This window comes from Ochlerotatus camptorhynchus, unplaced genomic scaffold, assembly GCF_037179485.1.
Source record: "Ochlerotatus camptorhynchus isolate MF236.1 unplaced genomic scaffold, CSIRO-AGI_Acam_v1.1 ptg000213l, whole genome shotgun sequence".
NCBI classification, from domain to species: Eukaryota; Metazoa; Arthropoda; class Insecta; order Diptera; family Culicidae; genus Ochlerotatus; species Ochlerotatus camptorhynchus.
The window spans coordinates 3,516,915-3,537,248 of NW_027040703.1; the positions used below are offsets into that span (position 1 = coordinate 3,516,915).

A 20,334-nucleotide genomic window follows, 5' to 3' on the forward strand; every position below is an offset into this window, starting at 1 on the left:
ACCAATCACGATGATAATCATAATCATAAATGCATATCGTTTCTGCTTCCTGCTTCCACCCCCATTACTGTGCTTCTTATCATCGTCCTTCTGGGCGATAAAATATAATCGCAAAAGGATACAGTTGCTGGGTGATGACGGTGATTACTAAAGCTGATGATGATTCAATGCCGGAGGGGTAGGAACGGAGGCAGTGAACATGCACAGCTGCTAAAGTAGGGGAGTGAACCAGACCGGAAGAAGGAAACTGAGCTAATGATCTTCGGACTTTCGGAGGATGGTTTTGTTTGAGTGTATGGAGTAGAGTGGCGTGTTTGTGTCGTTCGTATCCGGATGGATGTTGAGCGAGGGAACCTCGGTGGTTATGTGTGTGAAGTAATTGGCGTGTATCTTTCGAAAGGAGAGTTGCTGAAAACAGTGAGCTCTAGATTAATGTCACTGTGAAGCGATAATTAGCTCTTTATTTATTTATTCATTTCGTCAAACCAGTGTAGACTTCATACAATGATTATTACAATGTTTACTTACATACTATGCATTAATTCTATTCTGTTTTAGCTTAGTTTTTATTTGCTGCTTGGACAATGTCAATAGACATAGTGATGTCAATAGTTCCGCAATGCAAATTATACAGGCGCATCATTCCATTGATTGGGCTATTTTTTGCATAGTTTGTTCTGTACGATTTTTCAGAAAATAAATTCTGTTAGTGTAAAAGTTTAATTGTGCGAGAAGTTCTGCCGAATCTATGCGCATTGAAATAATGTCGTTGATGAAGAAAAGCATTGCAAATTGGCGGCGCTTCTTAAGTGTTTGTATATTGATTAGCATTCAGCGCGATTCCTAAGCTGGTAATGGAAATGCAGTCCAATTCAATTTACGTAAAGCATATAAAAGGAATTGTTTTTGGACAGATTCTATGCGTTCTTCGTGTATGGAAATGTATGGATTCCATACTACCTAGGTGGCAGTATTCCACAATTGGCCTTACATATGTGGTATGTAATAGCTTAATAGCACAGACAAACAAACATATCTCTTAGAAGAAAATTCTTCAAAATATATTGTTAAGTGTATTTTGTATGTACACTAGTACCCTCTATCATGCACATTCCGAAGCATTGTTTAGCAACCGGAGCATCCCTCGTTCATGCATTTTTTCATTAGTTGCTTTTCCCTCGTTCTGTCAATGCATTAGCTGTGTTGAATAAAAACAAAACAGATGAAAGTTAGTGATGTCGGTTCTACGAAATTTTCTGTAGGTCTATAGAATTGGTTGAATTTTGCAGAAATACGGATCCGTAGGAGAAATTCACAGAAGCTCAGTCTTTTTTAGGGATTTGTTTTGATTGTAAAGAGTGATTTTTTTTTGCTGGAAACAAGTTTTCAAACGTGGTAATTCATCACTAATGAGTGCCCTTTCTACCACCGCTCACTCAACCAACCGGTTACTAAACTTGGATACAATATTAAACTCACTTAAATGATTTATTCACAAATTCTGTGTAGATCGTACACCGTAATATTACATAACACGCGGAATGACCAATCGATTTTTTGGGTATAATATTCTCTTTCAAATCATTCTCATGGATCTTCAAGATGGGTGTTTAAGGTATACTTTGGTCCAATAAGACCACTGAAAAAGCGCATGGGTTACGTAGAATATTAGAAAAGATTTTCAAAAAAGGGGCTGGCAAAGTCGGGTCATTGCTATATATGTCTCCAGTGGGATCCCTTGGTCCCCTTATCATTATCAAGAGCTGACATATACTAAATTGAGAAAGAACTGGCATCATTGATAAGTTCGAAATGCAGTGGCTTGCTTAACGCTTCAGTGGCGCCACCATGACAAATGCAAGCACATTCCCAACTAAAGCCCTATTTGCGAAGAATGTGATGGTGAGTGTTATGTCTGTTTGCCTGTGTTAATAGTGTATGGGTCTTTGAAATTATGACTGACCCTTTTAATGAAGCCTAGCATTCTGTTTGCTTTACTAATGATAGTATTGCCAGTTCACAGAAATCTTAGCATTCATTGATTTTTCAGAATCAACGAGAAGACACAACCGCAGCTGGCATACATTCCAAACACTGACACAAAAACATATTATTAAATGAATTGACGACTCCGAACTTTTAAAAAATTCAAATCTAGTCTAAATAAATTCTTCTAAGACGAGTTCTGGCACAGGTTCGGGCATATTTGACACAAATATATAATCACAACCGGATCAATTATAGGGGAATATACGTATTCTCGGCAATCTAAGCAGCTTCCGCATTTCTATTAGCATTTTCTCAGTGTCACGCACAAATATGACGTGTCTGTTTGTTTACATTTATCTGCTGCTAGCTATTCTATCCATTCCAATCGACAGAACTGTCCACACCGGGTAGAAAACGTTTTTAAGGCGCTCCAAACTTCTCAGGTGAGTGTGACTATTGTCGGCAGCCTCTTTTACTTTGGCAACCTTTCCGTTTAAACTGTGTGTTAACCAGCTGTTCTATTATCGGCAACTCGAAATCAGCCGTATTTTCATGTGCTTATGTTTCATTTGAAGAAACACCTGGCATAACAGATTTTCTCAGCCGTAAAAATGTATTAGGATTGAAGCTGAAAGACTACGGAATCGTTTAAATACATTCAGCGAAGTGTTTTAGTGAGAAAATACAGCGAAAATAACGTTTAAATTATTGTTGCCGAAAACAGTCGATGGCTGCCGAAGCCATCATTTACCCTATCTGATTCTTAAACCTCATTTTCTGATCTGAGAGGTTCTGCGGATAGCAAAGAACTCTGTTGGTCCCGAATATTTTACCATGAAATATATTTCGGAAGTTTGAGGGTAACAAATGTCGTATATTGCCCGTTTAAGGACAAAACGAACTGTTTTCCGCTGACCTGCTAGATGGCTTGGTGGTGGCTTCGAACGTGTTGATTATAGCTGGATCGCTCAAGGATAGCTAGAAAAACTAGCTTAATTTAACTAGATTGCAGGTTGAATGGCGGCTTGATTGTCAGCTCGATGATCGACTGCATCACTTTGTAAATAAAATATTGTAACTCTTTATTTTCTTCTATCCAAATGATGCAAATCGGGGTTTTAAGTTTTTGTTTCTGTGTTTGTAGTTTTTTTCGTGTATTGTGTCCGAGTAATTTTGATTATCGTTTCAGTTACTTACCTTACCAATCAGGCTAAGGCGTTGTTGTCCTCTGCTGTCCGAAGAAGTCGTCTCCACTCTACTCGATCCATGGCCACACTTCGACAGCCTCGTAGTCTACGAAGGGTCCGCAGGTCGCCTTCTACTTGGTTGATCCACCTTGCCCGCTGCGCGCCTCTTCTTCTTGTTCCTGTTGGGTCGCTTTCTAGAACCATTTTCACTGGGTCGTCGTGCAGCATTCTTACGTAGTCGCCCAATTTTTGCAATGTTGACGATGGATGGTTCTCCCAGCAACTGGTGCAATTCGTGGTTCATTAGCCTCCTCCACGTTCCGTAATCCATCTGAAATCCACCGTATATGGTACGCAACACCTTCCGTTCGAAAACACCAACACGAGCATAGTCCAGGTCTCGTAGCCATAGAGGACCACCGGTCTAATCAGCGTCTTGTAGACAGTCAACTTCGTGCTGCGGTGAATTTTATTCGACCGGAGCGTCCTCCGGAGTCCAAAGTAGGCATGATTCCCTGCCATAATGCGTCTTTGAATTTCTCTGCTGGTATCATTTTCGGCGGTCACCAGTGAGCCCAAATACACGAACTCATCGACCATCTAGATTTCGTCACCGTCAATCTGAACTCGGAGTGGGAGGCTAACATTGTCTTCCCTAGAACCTCTTCCTTTCATGTATTTTGTCTTTGATGCGTTGATGGCAAGTCCAATCCGCCTTCAGCTTCAGCCTTCAGTCTGATGTACGTTTCCGCCATCATCTCAAAGTTCCGTGCCATAATGTCAATGTCATCGGCGAAGCCAAGGAGCTGGATGGACTTCCTGAATATCGTGCCACTCGTGTCTATCCCAGCTCTTCTGATCACACCTTCTAACGCGATGTTGAACAGCAGACACGAAAGTCCATCACCTTGCCGTAACCCCCTTCGAGATTCAAAGGGACTCGAGAGTGTCCCCGATACTTGAACAACGCACATCACTCGATCCATCGTCGCCTTGACCAATCGCGTCAGTTTGTCCGGAAATCCGTACTCGTGCATAATCTGCCATGGCTGATCTCGATCGATTGTGTCGTATGCGGATTTGAAATCGATGAACAAATGATGTGTGGGCACGTTGTATTCGCAGCATTTCTGCAGAACCTGCCGAATCGTGAATCGTGAATTTGGTCCGTGGTAGCGCGGGCACCCATGAATCCCGCCTGGTATTGCCCCACCAACTCTCTTGCAAATGGTGACAGACGGCGGCATAGAATTTGGGAGAGTACCTTGTAGGCGGCGCTCAGCAGTGTGATCGCGCGGTAGTTGCAGCAATCCAACTTGTCGCCCTTTTTGTAGATTGGGCATACGACGCCTTCCATCCACTCCTCCGGTAATATCTCCTCCTCCCAAATCTTGGCAATTACCCAGTGCAGCGCTCTAGCCAGTGCTTCCACACCCTATTTTAATAGCTCACTTGGTAGTTGATCTACACCAGTTGCTTTGTTGTTCTTCAGCCGACCGATCTCCTCCTCAACTTCTTGAAGATCAGGGGCCGGTAGCCTGTCGTCTTCTGCGCGTGCTCCAAGGTCTGTTGCCGTGCCACCTTCGTTCTCTGCTGCTTCACCGTTGAGGTGCTCGTCATAGTACTGCTTCCACCTCTCAATCACCTCACACTCGTTCGTGAGAAGGTTACCGTCCAAGTCCTTGCACATATCGGCTTGCGGCACGTAGCCTTTGCGCGAACTATTTAGCTTCTCGTAGAACTTCCGTGTGTCGTTTACGCGGTACAGATTTTCCATCGCCTCGCGATCTCGGTCTTCCTGCTGACGCTTCTTACATCGGAAAACCGAGTTTTGTCTGTTCCGCGCTTGTCTGTATCGCTCCACATTCAATCTCGTGCGGTGTTGCAGCATTCTCGCCCGTGCTGCATTCTTCTCCTCTACTAACAGTTTGCATTCGCCGTCAAACCAGTTATTTCTTCGATCCGGGATTGCAGCCTAGTGCCGCTGCAGCAGTACTACCTATGGCGGAACGGATGTCCCTCCGGCCATCTTCAAGAGAAGCTGCGCCAAGCTGCTCTTCCGTGGGTAGTGCAACTTCCAGCTGCTGCGCGTAGTCCTGGGCAACTCCGGCGTCCCGTAGTTGCTCAATGTTGGGTCGCGGCGTTCGACTTCGACGTGTGTTATGCACCGTTGTGAGTTTTGAGCGCATGCATACTGCAACTAGGTAGTGGTCCGAATCTATGTTCGCACTGCAGTACGTGCGGACGTTGATAATGTCGGAGAAGAATTTCCCGTCGATTAGAACGTGATCGATTTGGTTTTCTGTGTGTTGGTCAGGTGATCTCCAGGTGGCTTTGTGGATATCCTTGCGGGGGAAAAAGGTACTTCGAACTACCATACCCCGGGAGGCTGCAAAGTTCACGCATCGTTGGCCGTTGTCGTTCGATACGGCATGCAGGCTGTTTGGCCCGATTGCCGGTCTATACATTGCCTCCCGTCCTACCTGAGCGTTCATGTCGCCGATGACGATTTTGACGTCTCGTTGCGAACAGCCGCCGTACATCTGCTCCAGCTGCGCATAGAACGCTTCTTTCTCGTCGTCGGGTCTCCCTTCGTGTGGGCAGTGTACGTTGATGATGCTGTAGTTGAAGAAACGGCCCTTAATCCTCAACTTGCACATCCTCGCGTTGATCGACTGCCAACCAATCACGCGTTGGCGCATCTTACCCAGCACTACAAAGCCGGTTCCCAGCTCGTTGATTGTGCCACAGCTCTGGTAGAAAGTAGCCGCTCGATGCCCGCTTTTCCATACCTTTTGTCGCGTCCAACAAAGTTCCTGCAGTGCTACGACTTCGAAGTTGCGTGGTTGAAGTTCTTCATAGATTAACCTATCGCAACCCGGGAAGCCGAGCGATTTGCAGTTCTATGTTCCGAGTTTCCAATCGTAGTCCTTATTTCGTCGCGTAGGTCTGTGCCGATTGTTCCGATCCGTATTTCTTTCTTCAGTATTTGCAACTTTATGTTTTTTCCAGGGCGACTTGTTGGGCCTGCCCCAACCCCCTGTCTCGCCGGGGGACCATCGTGCACAGCTCTGTTTAGAGTCCCACGCTGGCACTAGGACGGTGATCAGCCGCTCCTAACATGGAGAACAGACGCTGTTTTGAGTCGCACCTCCATGGTGAACAGACGCTCAGGTTTGGTGAAGCATTTCCTATATCTTCGTACTATGGTTACCGCGCCAGTGTTCGCGTCGCACCTCTTCACTTTGCTATTGCCGGACTGGCAACATTGTCGAGGCTACGCCACCCAGCTGTATCCATGTTTTAGCTGGTAGTCTTTTGTTATCATATAATTCGAGGAGGCGTGAAGTAGGAACTTGTGAGGACCAGGGCTAGGTATGCCGCTCCTTCCAGGTTGTCAACTCACCATTTTGTAGCCCACCATGTTGTATCGTTTCAGTGGAAGAGCGTTTTTCGCTCCCACTAGTACGGCAAAATGGACATTTTGTCGGAAGACGAAATGGAAGTTTTGTCGGAAGATGACACTACTTTGCCACGCGATGGCAAGAAAGGTCAAAAACTTACGTCATCTCAGAAGACAGATGATGTCATCCCTGGTTCGTCGTCTCAGTTTGGTAAAGGACAGGCTCAGAAAAACCCCCGATCGCGAGCCTGTCTACTTTCAGCCCCAAAAACAAACCTTTGAACGTTGTTCAAATCTCAAATGATTTGACGAAGCGAATCTCGGCCGTGACCGAAATCACGAAGGTTAGGCACAATAAACTTCGTGTGTCCGTTTCTAACCTGAAGCAAGCTAATGAGATTGCTGTCTCCCAGCTCTTTACGCTCGAGTACAGAGTTTACATCTCAGCTTGTGATGTGGAGATTGAAGGTGTGGTCACCGAAGCGAGTCTGATCCCCGAGATCTTGGGGAAGCAGGTGGTTGGCCGTTTCTAGAACCCTTTGCTTCCCCCGGTGAAGATACTGGATGTCCAAAAACTGGGCTCAGTATCCGTCAGCGAGGGTAAAAAGAGTTTTACCCCCACAGACTCGTTTCGCGTGTGACCTTTTCTGGTTCAGCCCTTCCTCATAACATCGAGCTGGGAAAACTTCGACTACTTGTTCGCTTGTTCGTTCCCGGGTCATGAACTGCCAAAACTGTAAGCAGTTGGGACATACGGCCTCTCACTTCTTTGGCAGCAAGGCACGCTGGTCCAAATGCGGGGAGAAGCACGAGGATGGCGCCTGCACAGTCACTGCAACAAAATGTGTGTACTGTAAGGGAACTCCTCATGGTCTTTCGTCGTATCCGGGGTACAAGCAACTCGGGGAGAAATTACAACGCTCACTCAAGGAACGTTCCTGGCAGTCTTTTGCAGAAAATCAATTTTCTCTTTTGTCAGATGACGAGACTGACTCTGACTTGGCTGAGGAGGGAACTTCTTTTCGTTTTTCTGCACGGAAATGAAAACGCATCTGTTCGCGGAAAGTTGAGAATGAAGAACCCCAAATCAGCTTGCCCAAATCAAGGAGTTGTGGAAAAAAAGAGACTTCTACTCCTCCTGGATTCGGGAAGAACTGACTATACCCAGGATTTTCCACTTCTCCCGAGGACATCCAAAACCCCTGATGTCCCATTTTTTAAGAACAGAAACCCCTTCTTCTTCTGGGTTGTTCTCATTTGATAAAATTGTGGAGGATATCCTCAAGTACCTGAATATTTCTGATCCTCTCAAAAGCATTGTTCTGGCAATGCTTCCTTCCGTGAAGACCCTCTTAAAGCAATTGACATTGAAGTGGCCCCTCCTTGCAGCAATCATTTCCTTCGATGGATAATTTTTCAAACGAGGTCGGGGATTTGAGCACTGTTCTACAGTGGAATTGTCGAAGTCTTATTCCTAAATTAGACTCTTTTAAGTTTTTAGTTCACAATAATGATTGTGATGCATTTGCTCTTTGTGAAACTTGGCTCTCTTCAGATGTCGATCTTCCTTTTAATGATTTCAACATTATTCGACTGGATCGTGAGGATTCGCGTGGAGGAGGGGTACTTTTGGGGATCAAAAAGTGCCATTCCTTCTATAGAGTGAATCTTCCACAATTTCCAGGTGTTGAAGTTGTCGCATGTCAGGCTATTGTTAAAGGCAAGAGTCTTTGTATTGTTTCTGTGTATATTCCTCCCCGAGTTTCAATTAATCAAAAACAACTTTCAGTTCTTCCGACTCCACGGTTGATTATATGAGATTTGAATTCCCACGGTACAGGCTGGGGGGAACTGTATGATGACAACCGTTCTACTTTGATATATGACCTCTGCGACAGCTTTAATATGACAATTCTTAACAATGGAGAAGTAACACGTATGGCTGGTCCATCCTCAAATGGAAGTAAATAAGACCTCACACTTTGCTCTAACTCATTATTGTTGGATTGCATGTGGAATGTGATCCAGGATCCCCACAATAGTGATCACTTGCCGATCAAAATTTTGATTGCCAGTGGGTTCAATCCGTCGGAATCCGTAATGTCGATTGGACAACGTTCAAGACCGCGATAGAGGAAGCCGTGTCGTCGGTAGAAGGGCTTCACCGTTGAAGAATAATAACTTCCTCTCCAATCTGATCTTGGACAGCGCGCTTCGAGCTCAAACTCGGCTGGTTCCTGGAACGCCTTTCCGTAGGAAACCTCCTTCCCCTTGGTGGGACCAGCATGCACTGAGGTTTATCGTAAAAAGTTCAACGCGTTTAAGCTTTTCCGGAAACGTGGAACACCCGTGCAGTTCGAAGCGTACAAACTGGAACGTATCCAGTATCGTTGTCTTCGTATCGCGTTAGGATGCATGTGCTCAACTCATACGATGAGTCTAGAATTGTTGGCGGGCATGTTGCCACTATCGGATCGGTTTTCGGAATTGTCCCTCAAGTTCCTCACCCGTTGTGAAGTTATGAACCCACTGGTAATCGAAAACTTTGAAAAGCTTCTTGAGCTGAACCCTCAAACTCGTTTTATGTCATTGTAATACGTGTACATAACACAGGATGTCAGCCCTTCACAGCGTAATCCTCATCGTGTATGCTTCTCCGACTTCGGCAATTCAGTTAGTTTTGATTTATCTATGACGCGGGAGATTTGTAGGATCCCAGAACATCATCGTTCCATGATTGTTCCGTCAATTTATGCTGCAAAGCTTGGCCAAGTTGATTCCGCAAGATCGCTAAGCCGGCGGCTATATACTATACGCTAGAAACGATCACCTCACTTCCACCAGATCACTATTTTATTTTTACGGATAGTCTAAGTTCTGTCGAGGCTATTCGCTCTATGAGGCCGGTAAAGCACTCCTCGTATGTTCTCATGAAAATACGAGAGCTTCTATGTGCTTTATCTTTAAGATCATTTGTCATAACCTTTGCATGGGTCCAATCTCATTGCTCGATTCTGGGCAATGAGATGGCGGACTCACTTGTTAAGGTGGGCATAGCGCACCTTCCATAGCGGAAGGCGATATTTACGATCGAGAAATCGCGTACGATGAATTTTTCTTCATTTATCGTCCACAGTCACTCGTCAGCTGGGCAGAATAAATGGAGCGAAGGGAGTTTGGGACGATGGTTATATTCGATCATCCCTAAGATGTCAAAGTATCCTTGGTTTAAAGGGTTGGAGGTGGGTCGAGACTTCATTCGTGTGATGTCTCGCCTCATGTCCAATCACTATTCGATAAGCGCTCACTTGTTCCGTGTTGGACTGGGGGACAGCAATCTCTGTGAATGTGGACAAGGTTACCAGGACGCAGATCACATTATTTGGTCATCTGCTGAGCACCGTGGAGTCAGATCCAAGTTGTACGATTCCCTCCGGGCTCAAGGTAGACAACCTAATGTTCCAGTTCGGGATATTTTGGCTAGACGCGATCTGGAGTTTATGCAGCTCTTGTATGTTTTCTTTAAGAATATTAACCATAGATTGTAAGTTTGATTAACCTTGTGTTTAGTTTGTATTTTGTGCGTGTGTGTGTTTTTTTTTGTATATTTGTTTCTGTAATAATTGTATAATTACAGAGTTGATATAAAGTTGATAGGATTAAGTACATGTTTTAGAAATAGTGAATTTTTTTAATCATATATCATATTCCAAATCTCCTTCTCCCTCTTCCGATCCATACAATTGTCATCCACTTACCTCGAGAAAACCGCGAGTAATCGGTCAAATCCTTTAAATTTAGATTTAAGACATTTATAATGTATAACGAAAATGATAACTTGGCTCTGTAAAGTCTATTCGATTGAGACTGTATAAATAAAGTAATTTAAAAAAAATCCCTGAACATTTCATGACAATCGGTTGAGCGAGCGGCGCCGGTGGTGTAATGGTAAGCGTGATTACCTTTCACCCCAACAGGCCTGGGTTCAATCCTAGTTGGCGCCGCCGGGATGTTTTAAGGCATAATATCTCTGATCACCCTTCGGAAGGGAAGTAAAGCCGTTGGTTCATGATTTTATGGGTCGATAGGTAGGGTCCAGATGTGGGAGCTGCCTCTCTGGCGTCGGTAGCATTGGTGCTCAGCACGGAAAACAAGATCAATGGGAAACAACATTAAAGAAAAAAAAAATCGGTTGAGAGACTTATTTTTGGCAAGTGCTTCTAAGTGATGCAATTTAACAGTGGACACCCTTTATATTATCACATGGTTTGAGTTTTACAAATTTACACTTGTTACTGTCTGTTTACCTACTTGAATGTTAATGCTAATAAATTTAGTTTACATGAAGTTTAATTAAATTGATCAAAACAGGTTACAAGTTTGAAGCATTAGCCTCTTTTGACTAGCACCTCAATCAATAATTAAATTTCAAACCTAATCAATGCCGACGCCGGTGGTGTAGTGGTAAGAGTGTCTGCTTTCTCACCCCAATGGGTCGGGGTTCAATCCCTGCCGAGATCAGTGGGATTTTTCTGAGGCATAAAAATCTCTGGTCACGTCTTTCTTCGGAAGGGAAGTAAAGTCGTTGGTCCCGGCCCATGTGATATCCTACGCAGGTGTGGAAGCTGCCTTCCTGCACATTCGATTGCCGTCAATGGATGGCAATCGATGTCCGTCGGTGATTGGCTTTAGATTGCGGAACAGAGACCGACGATAAATAAAGGAATGGAGAAGCAAACCTAATCAATACGCATGAAGACAGTGGATGTTGCGAGCAGGTTACGTCATTCTAAACATCCATTCCACTATTGGTAACACTGAATCACTTGCCGTCGGTACTAACACCGTCGTTGATGAGCCAAGTCACAGCGTCAATTGTCGGTCCCCGTTGATGGGTGGCAGTTCATAAAATGGATCAACTTAACAACCGGCCTCCAGCTTCAACAGCCACCCTCGCCTTCGTGCTCGGTTTCTTTGCTGAAAAGGAGTGTAAAAGCCATAAAATTTATGAGCGGAACACAAAGGATGATAACGGAAAAAAAATATGAACATTTATGTTTATGTTTGCTCCTCGGGGAAACGATGGTAGGACAAAATAAGCACTCCTCTAGCTTTGCTTCTATAGGGTGACGATGACGCGATGGCTTCTGAGCTTCACGGTGGTGGTTGTTTGTCCGGGATCACGGAGCGCAGTGTATACTTTACCAAAGGGAGGAAGTTTATTGAGAAGTCATTAGCGAGCATAACCCCCTCCCATTTGCGGGTGAGGATTGTTTGCGGAAATAATGTCAGTCTGAACTGTCTCACATGAAAGTGTGTTGCAATATTAAAACCAGGGAAATCCTTAAAGGGACTGTCTGACTGCGACCAATCCGAATCGGATACAGTCATCAGTCACGCCGACCACCAAGAGGTACCAGTTTCCACCAAGTGTGGTATGATATAGCTGAAATTTTAAACACATGTTCAATTAAAGGTGACACTGTAAATGGAGCCGCCTAGCACACGTTGACAGCCAAGCAGAGTCGTTCGATCATAATAATTATTTGTGCCCCACACGCCAGACTCAATAACTCATTCGGCGCGGAGCTTGTGCTTCAAGGCCGGACGGTAAGGCCAGAAGCGTCTGGCAGCTGATCGGTGGCAATTAACCGTCTACAAGTGATTTCTACTGTCCGCAGCAAAACCTGTTACTTATCGAGATACGTTCAACTAGTTCGCAGGTTGTTGATTTTTCACTCGCCCCGATTGATCCAATGTGGTGGAATTATTAAAATCCATAATCGGAGTTGTTTTGTATATACCCCTGCTGTTGTATGACACGGTCTATTTACAATTATTTCGATATTTCGCAGTTCTAATTATTGTGTTTTCTTATTTCATTTCAGGTAAGATTTATTGCTTCGTGGATTAACATCTTTCGGTATGTAGATGTCGAATATTTTTCCTATGCCTGATCAAAGATTTCTCATTGCAAAATGTTCTTCCGAACAACTTGACAGACCCGACACCTATCCACGGTTGTCAGGGATGACACAATTCTTGCTAATTATTCTCGCACATGGTTCGAACGTTGAACCTGCACATCCTACCACCCTGGCCCAGGCAGCTGCATCAGCTGTATGATCTCAGAGAGTGAGAGCGCAAAAAAATGCTGGCATGAAAATTTGGCACCATATGATATCATGCATTTCCTCCGATAGAGGTACGTGAGATGCATTCCTCTCCATTGCCCATGTTGTATGTTGTTGTCGGTTGAGTAAAAAGGTAAACATAAACATTTGCGCTTTTTTTGCGCTTTCTCACTGCAATCGGTTTTTCTCTTCTATGGGAGAGAAAGAGCGTGAGAGTTCCGCGGTCGCGAAAATATTATCGCAGCAACGAATACATACACGGCCAATGAGAGTTAATCAGTGATTGAGTTGAATTCGACTTAAAAGTGCCATAAGTGGGGTTAGTCAGTGAGTGAGAAAAAACTTCTTGAATATGAGGAAAATCGATGAAAATTGAGTAATCCCAATTATCGCCCTTTTGAGCCGAATTCGACTCAGTCACTGAGTTACTCTCATTGACCGTGTAGTAACAAGTGGTGAGAAAGGAGAGAAAATCGCCGGAAAACGCACGACGTTCATGGCAATCATTGGAAACACGAGTGAAATGGAAATGAAGCGGAATCGGTTCCCACATCGTTTATCAGCTTGGAACCATGTGCTAGTTCGGGTTTTGGGATTTTTTTCTTTATTTTCTGCCGAATGAAACGTGTGTGTAGAAGAGCTACGGGCATCTACATGCTTTTTCAGACGAGTCGCGTTTACACATTTTCCAAGCGATGATAATGGTCGCTTCGAAGCGGGTGACAACCGAAGAAGGTGGGTGGAAGAATGAATGTGTGCAGAAGGAAGGGGTGTTTGGTTACTTATCGAATGAATACAGCTTTCTGCACTTTTGCGCTTAGACGGTGTTAGTGATGGGAAGTTTTTCAGAAATATCTTTATTTAAAGGTCTTTCTCAGGCAAGTTAGTGGATAGCACAGTGCTAAAGCGGTCCAGAATGGTAATTTAGCAGGAAAGAGGCATTTAGAGCCTGAAATACCATAGAAGAAAAAAAAAAACGTTTCTTCTACCCTCATTTTGGTGTTAATTGATATAAGGGTGGTTCTTATTATCATTGGCCCAGCAACGCTTGGTAGATTACCTTTTCGTGGTGCGTTACTGGCATTAAGATCTACCACCGAAGAATGGTTCGAACTACTTCAAACTAGGGGAACAGAATTGTTTTTTTTTAATCAAATGAACACATCGATAGTGACAAGACTCGGCTTTGTCCACCCTGGATGATCTTGAAACAAGGTAAAAATGAGTTAGTTAGTCTTCATATACGTAACCCACAGCGACTAACAAATAGCTCCTGATTCCGATCAATAGCGGTGCGGCTTCTTCCTCCTTCTATGGATGCTCATGTCGGCTGCATCTCGCTGCTTGCAGGCAGCTTATTTGTGTACTGGAGAACAATGTTCAACGCCACGCGTCGAAGCACTGCTGCTGCTGCTGCTGATGCCGACGACCGGACACCACCACACACGGTGATTGGAGCTGAATCCGATCAGTGGTTGTGGGTACCCTTGATAGCTAGCTGCTTGCGGGAAGCCTTTCGTTGTGTACTGGAGAACACCACCACTCACCACGCGGTGATTTGATAAACACCGTTTGGTGAGAGCGGATTGAATTCAATTTTGAAATCTGTGCTAGGGAAATCGCTTTTCGCAGGCAATCGGTGATAATTTTATGTATCACAGCGATAGTTGCACATTCGTGCAATTTTCAATAGTGAAATTTTGAAAATTGAAAAGTCTTAAATTTACAAGATGCGTAGGAATATTTCTGATCGATTGGCGATAAAATCATTGAAATTGGTTCAGAAGCAGCTGAGTTATTAACGTTCAAAATCTTTCATATTTGTGTTTCATGTTCCATTTTCTGTTTTCCCAAAGTGTATCGCCATATAGTAATCACAGACGTAGTCTTACGTCAAAATATTTGCAGAAATTTTGTCTACTAAATTCAAGCAACTTTGTATGAGATAACTTTTTTCTTGAATTGACTAATTTAGATTAACTTAGGGTGTCTCTAAAAACACAGTTTTTATGTTCTATTTTTTAATTATAATATAATTTTTGGAGACACAACGTTTGCCGCGCGGAATTTTCGATACCTTTTTCCGAGAGTTATTGACGTTTTTTTCTTATAAAAATGCACCTTTTTATGTATGTGTTGATATCTCTGGTTGGGGCAAATATAAAGCATATTTTGATGCCATATTATTCGTAAATTGCGTATATTATTCTTTATCTTTCTAGCCCCTCACGGAGAAGTTTGCTTGGTGCTGCTTGGTGGACCAAAATCGATGTTTTGAACCACTCTAATGTAGGATAGGAAAAACACCTCCTCTGGGCAAAACGCCCTCTTTGAATTTCTACGCATTCAGGCTTAATATTTATACTATACAGATGGGTATTAGGCTGGTACAAGCATATATGAAAAAAATCTCGTTTCAGTATGATTTCCGGAGGCCTATAGTTACTGTTTAAAATTTCAGATCGGTGGGTAGAACTATATTTTAGCGCCAGCGGTTTTAATTTTACATAGGAATTTCGATGGGAAAATTTACTTTTTCAAATAAAAATCTGGTGAGGTCACGCATTTTCCTCTAAAAATAAATCAATCCAACTACTCCCTAGGAAATTTTACACGGTACTTTTCTTCGAAGACCGCAAAATGATCCTGCGCTTGTGAAAAAAGTTATTTAGCCATTACTGATTGCTAACCAAATGAACTGCTCATTATTCTTTTTTACGTAGGATTACGTCTTTCTTTAGAAAAAAAACATAATCGACCGCGTTACGAAAAGTGGTCTGGTTTTGACCACTTATAACTCTGTCAATAGCGGATGAATATTAATTCTAAACAAGCCAATCGATTGGAAATTGTTCTACGAATGAACACTTTGTTATCACCGATGTGTGCGTGTATGTGTACAATCTAACATTCTACCTTTATCAAATGGATAAAGGTATCATAAACACACTTCCAGATTCAAAAAATATTATTATATATGATATATTATTCACAAATTCAATCGATTTGAATGGACATTTCTTACCAATTTTGTTTCGAATACCTCTTGATTCATCTGCTGGCAGCCCTTACTGGCCCTTACCGGTGACCAACGCGTCTGCCCGCAAAAGCAACAACGCCCAAATCTCAAAGCTCTCCGGACGTCCCCTCGAAAATGCAATCGAGAAATGTACAGGGTGCGTGACGAATTTTTGCAGTAAATTTAAAACAGTAATTTCTCATGCTTGTGCATCATGATTTAGATATATTTGGCAGCACTGGATAGCTTATACTGTTAGGTGTAAGATTTAAACAAACAATGTTGAGTAAACGTAAAGATGTCGAAACAAGAGAGCAATCTGTCAGCCGTTGTCGCTTTGTTGCGCGCCGGAGTATGCATGAAAGAAATAATTCGGTCGGTAAATGTGTCTGAAAGAACAGTGTATAATATTAAAAAAGGCTTGGGAAAGTGATAAGACTGAGCACCTGCTCATACTGCTAATAAAGCACAGAAATGGCTTACGGAAAATATTTCGTAAATTTGGGAGGAAGAAATTTGGCCCCCAAGCAGTCCCGATATCAATCCGTTGGATTATTTTGCATAGGGCGTCGTCCAACGGGATACCAATAGAACCCCTCACACCACACTTAAGTCGCTAAAAGCTAAAATCAAGGCAGTGATGACATCTACGGATCGAAACATTTTAAAACGTGCATACTGCAGTTTCCGGAAGCGTCTAACTACAGTCGTCGAAAGGGAAGGCAATTTTTTTGAATAAATTTACTTACAACTTCCATATGTTGCGAAAGAAAATAAATCGCACAAAATTCATTGCTAGAATAACTAACTGGTGTATTTTTTCTCAAATATGCCATTTACTGCAAAAATTCGTCACGCACCCTGTATAATAACAATCTTCAACGGGAACGTACTCACCGAATCAATACATCCGGGAGCACATTCCCGATGCTTATTTTTTTCTCGCAAACCCGTCGTCATCGAACGGCAAAAAAAGGAATCCGGTGAGCAATTTTGTGATACGGAATTTTCACTGAACATAAACCGCGAATTCTCGAATTTCACCACACCCAACTGCGAAACACGTTCAGAAGCACTTTTGGTCTTCTGATGCTTGCAAACATGATGAATCACATTTTCTTTCTCGATTCTCAAACTTCACGGAAAGCGAGAAAACCACCAGTTACACACGTATAACCGTCCGGGAGGCAAAGTGCCAGCGCTAATCCGGCAAATGCAGCCGAAAACAATGAAAGCGAACGCACGCACAAAACAGAGAACAAACTTAAAACACAACCGTATCCAAAGGGGTTCGAAACTGCACCGAACACTTTGCTATCACCGATTGCCGGAAAAAGAACTTTCCCTAACACAGATTTCAAAATCGAATTACATCCTGTCTCCACTAAACGGTGCTTATTCAATCACCGTGTGTGGTGGTGTCCGGTCGGTCGTCATCAGCAGCAACAGCAGCAGTGCTTTCGGCTCGTGATATTGTAGATTTTTCTCCAGTACACGACGAAAGGCTGCCCGCAAGCAGCGAGCTGCAGCCCACATGAGCGCCCATTCACCGAAGAAGGAGGAAGAAGCCGCACCGGTACTGATCGGAATCAATACCTCTTCGTAAGTCGCTGTGGGCCATCTATGCCAAGCGCGTCACCCTCGTTCCAAACAACATGCATTGTGTTTAACACCCTAATCGCTCCTGATGAATTGGGTGTCTTAGTGGAATTCCTGTATAAAGAGAGAGAGAGAGAAGGATTAGTAATTTCCATTTAATTCCACTACCTTATTTGCTTATCCTTGACAGATACGCGTATTTCGTCTACAATCTGAAGACTTCTTCAGTGTCTTGTACTCGAGTATTAGTACAAGACACTGAAGAAGTCTGCAAATTGTAGACGAAACACGCGTATCTGTCAACGATAAGCAAATAAGGTATTGGAATTAAATGGGAATTACCAATCCTTCTCTCTCTCTCTCGGTCCACGATAAACAAAGAGTATTTTCTGGACAACTGTCAAGGTCATCAATCGGATTTCAGTTTCCATATCAAGATAGAGCTGGAATTAGGGCGTAACAGCTTTTGTAAACAATGACTTCTTTCGATGATTTCTTTAAAATCAAGGCTCGCCCACGCAAATCAACATCACCATCAGGTAGGGTAAGACTTCCCCTACCCGATGTTTGGGGGATGTTGGTTTGCGTAAGCGTGCCTTGAATTCCTAAAAATCATCGAGAGAAGTCATTGTTTACAAAAGCTGTTACGCCTAATTCCAGCTCTATCAAGATATGTTTGAATCTAACATACCATGTACTTTAAGGCAACATTGGGGTGCAATTTAAAAAACCAAAGCCGGTCGCGGCATGAAAGTGGTCTGATGGATTTTAATTCTTAACACACCAATCAATAGAAATTTTTTCTACGAATCTGTTAAAGTTAAGACTTTATCATTTTTTTCAAATTGTCACTATTGAAAATTGCACGAATGTGCAACTGTTGCTATGATATAAAATTATCACCGATTGCCTGCAAAAAGCGATTTCCCTAGCACAGATTTCAAAGCTGAATTCCATCCGGTCCCACCAAACGGTGTTTATTCAATCACCGCGTGGTGAGTGGTGGTGTTCTCCAGTACACAACGAAAGGCTGCCTACAAGCAGCGGGCTGCAGCCGACATGAGCATCCATAGAAGGAGGAAGAAGTCGCACCGCTATTGATCGGAATCAGTAGCTCTTCATGAGTCATTGTGCGCCATCTATGTCAAGCGCGTCATACTAAAGAGTATAAACGGAGAGAACCCCGCTCATATTCCTATTTCTAATCAAAACACAAGCTCCTGCTGCAGTTAAAAAATAAGGTTTATTATATAAGCCCACGTAGTCCTACGTCACCATTGCGTACAACCCCATAGGGCTGTACCTTGTAGTTTTTGGTGAGCTTTATATTAGCCGCATATTAGCTTTATATTGCAAAAAGGCGAATTAGTGAGCTTGTTGGTTATCTCGGATAGTCTCAAAGAGTAGTAACATTTTAATGCAAAATGCAATCTTAGGTAGAAACAAACACATGTGCCATGTTTCATTCAAATCCCAAAGGACCGGGCCAAAACTGGAATTTTTTGGTGTTTTGAGCTGGAAGTGCTCTATATTAGCATTTCTCAATCCACGATCGCGGGCTGCTCTTTGGTGGGTCGCGGACATTCAGACAACTTGGTCAGAAGTATTGTAATTTGCTTTAACTAATTCAAATCTCTGAACCTAGAACCTAAATTAGGGTGTTTCATTCTGGAAAAAGATTGATATTTTTGATAGGCCACCCCCTAGTTCAGTTCATAACACAAAAACAAACATCTGTGCAAAGAATCAGCTAAATTGGTCAACGTTAAGAGGTCGCGCCAACGATTTCAATTTCGTTCGGGATTTTCGTCAAATTAGTAAAGGGTGATACGGTCAAAATTTGGTCAATATCAACTTGACGTATTTCTTTCAATTTTGCATTTAAAAAACCTGAACACCCCTCATTTTGATGGTGTGTGTGTGTAGAATGTTGCTCTTATTTTGATTTTGGAATTCACTCTTCAGTTGTCAAAATGCCGTCCAAGCAAGAAGAGAAGCGTATCAAAATTTTGCTCGCGCATCGCGAAAATCCGAGCTACTCGCACGCAAAGTTGGCAAAATCGCTAAAAGTTGCCAAATCAACCGTTACAAATGTAATTAAAGTGTTTGGGGAACGTTTGTCGACAGAACCCTCCCAACACGCCAGAGCTCCGCCCAATTGAGAAATACTGGGCTATTGCCAAGCGGAACCTAAAGAAGACCAAAAAAACTGCTAAGGGCGAGCAGCAGTTCAAGGCAAACTGGCTTTCTGCGGCGAAGAAGGTGGACAAGGTGGCTGTACAAAATCTGATGGCAGGGGTCAAGCGTAAGGCCCGGCAATTCGGATTTGGAAAAGCGGGGCCTAACTGAATATTTTTCCTGAATTTTATACTAATTGAACTTGAAAAAGAAATTTAATTTGATTTTTTAAATAAACGATTTCACCGATTTACACGCGTTTTCCCTTGACCAAATTTTGACCGTATCACCCTTTATAGCAGAAAATGATGACCCACTAAAATCATTCTAACTTTTTTTCTAATGAACCGATTTGCATTAAATTAAAATATGTATCATTTCAGGCATAACATTTGATAACGGCACAAAAACATTTGTAAACAAACTTTCTAAGGCCCTTTACACGCGAACCAAAGTACGCCCACGCAAAACAACAACATCATCAGATAGGGGCAACTATCACCTTTTCGAAAGTGGTATTGGTTTGCGTGGGCGTACTTTGGTTTGCGTGTAAAGGGCTTTAGAAAGTTTGTTTACAAATGTTTTTGTGCCGTTATCAAATGTTATGCCTGATTTGAATGATAATTTTGCCAACGCTGCTTCAAAGATGAGACGTAAACAAACATGTCATGTAATCCATTATTAAGTGCTCCGAGACTGAAAAGTGCGTTGCTCGACGAAAAGTACTTTTGATTGAGTTGAATTTCGCGTCTGTTATGACTCAAATTTATGTCAAAATTGACGCTCGTATATGTCACTCTCAGAGCACCTAAATTTACATGAACT

At 42.9% G+C, this 20,334-nt stretch overlaps 1 protein-coding gene across 1 annotated transcript in view; it reads left to right on the forward strand.

Annotated features, from left to right (window-relative positions):
• Lmpt (Limpet) overlaps positions 1 to 20,334 on the forward strand; it is a 512,992-nt gene that overhangs the window by 160,692 nt on the left and 331,966 nt on the right. The window lies entirely within an intron of this gene.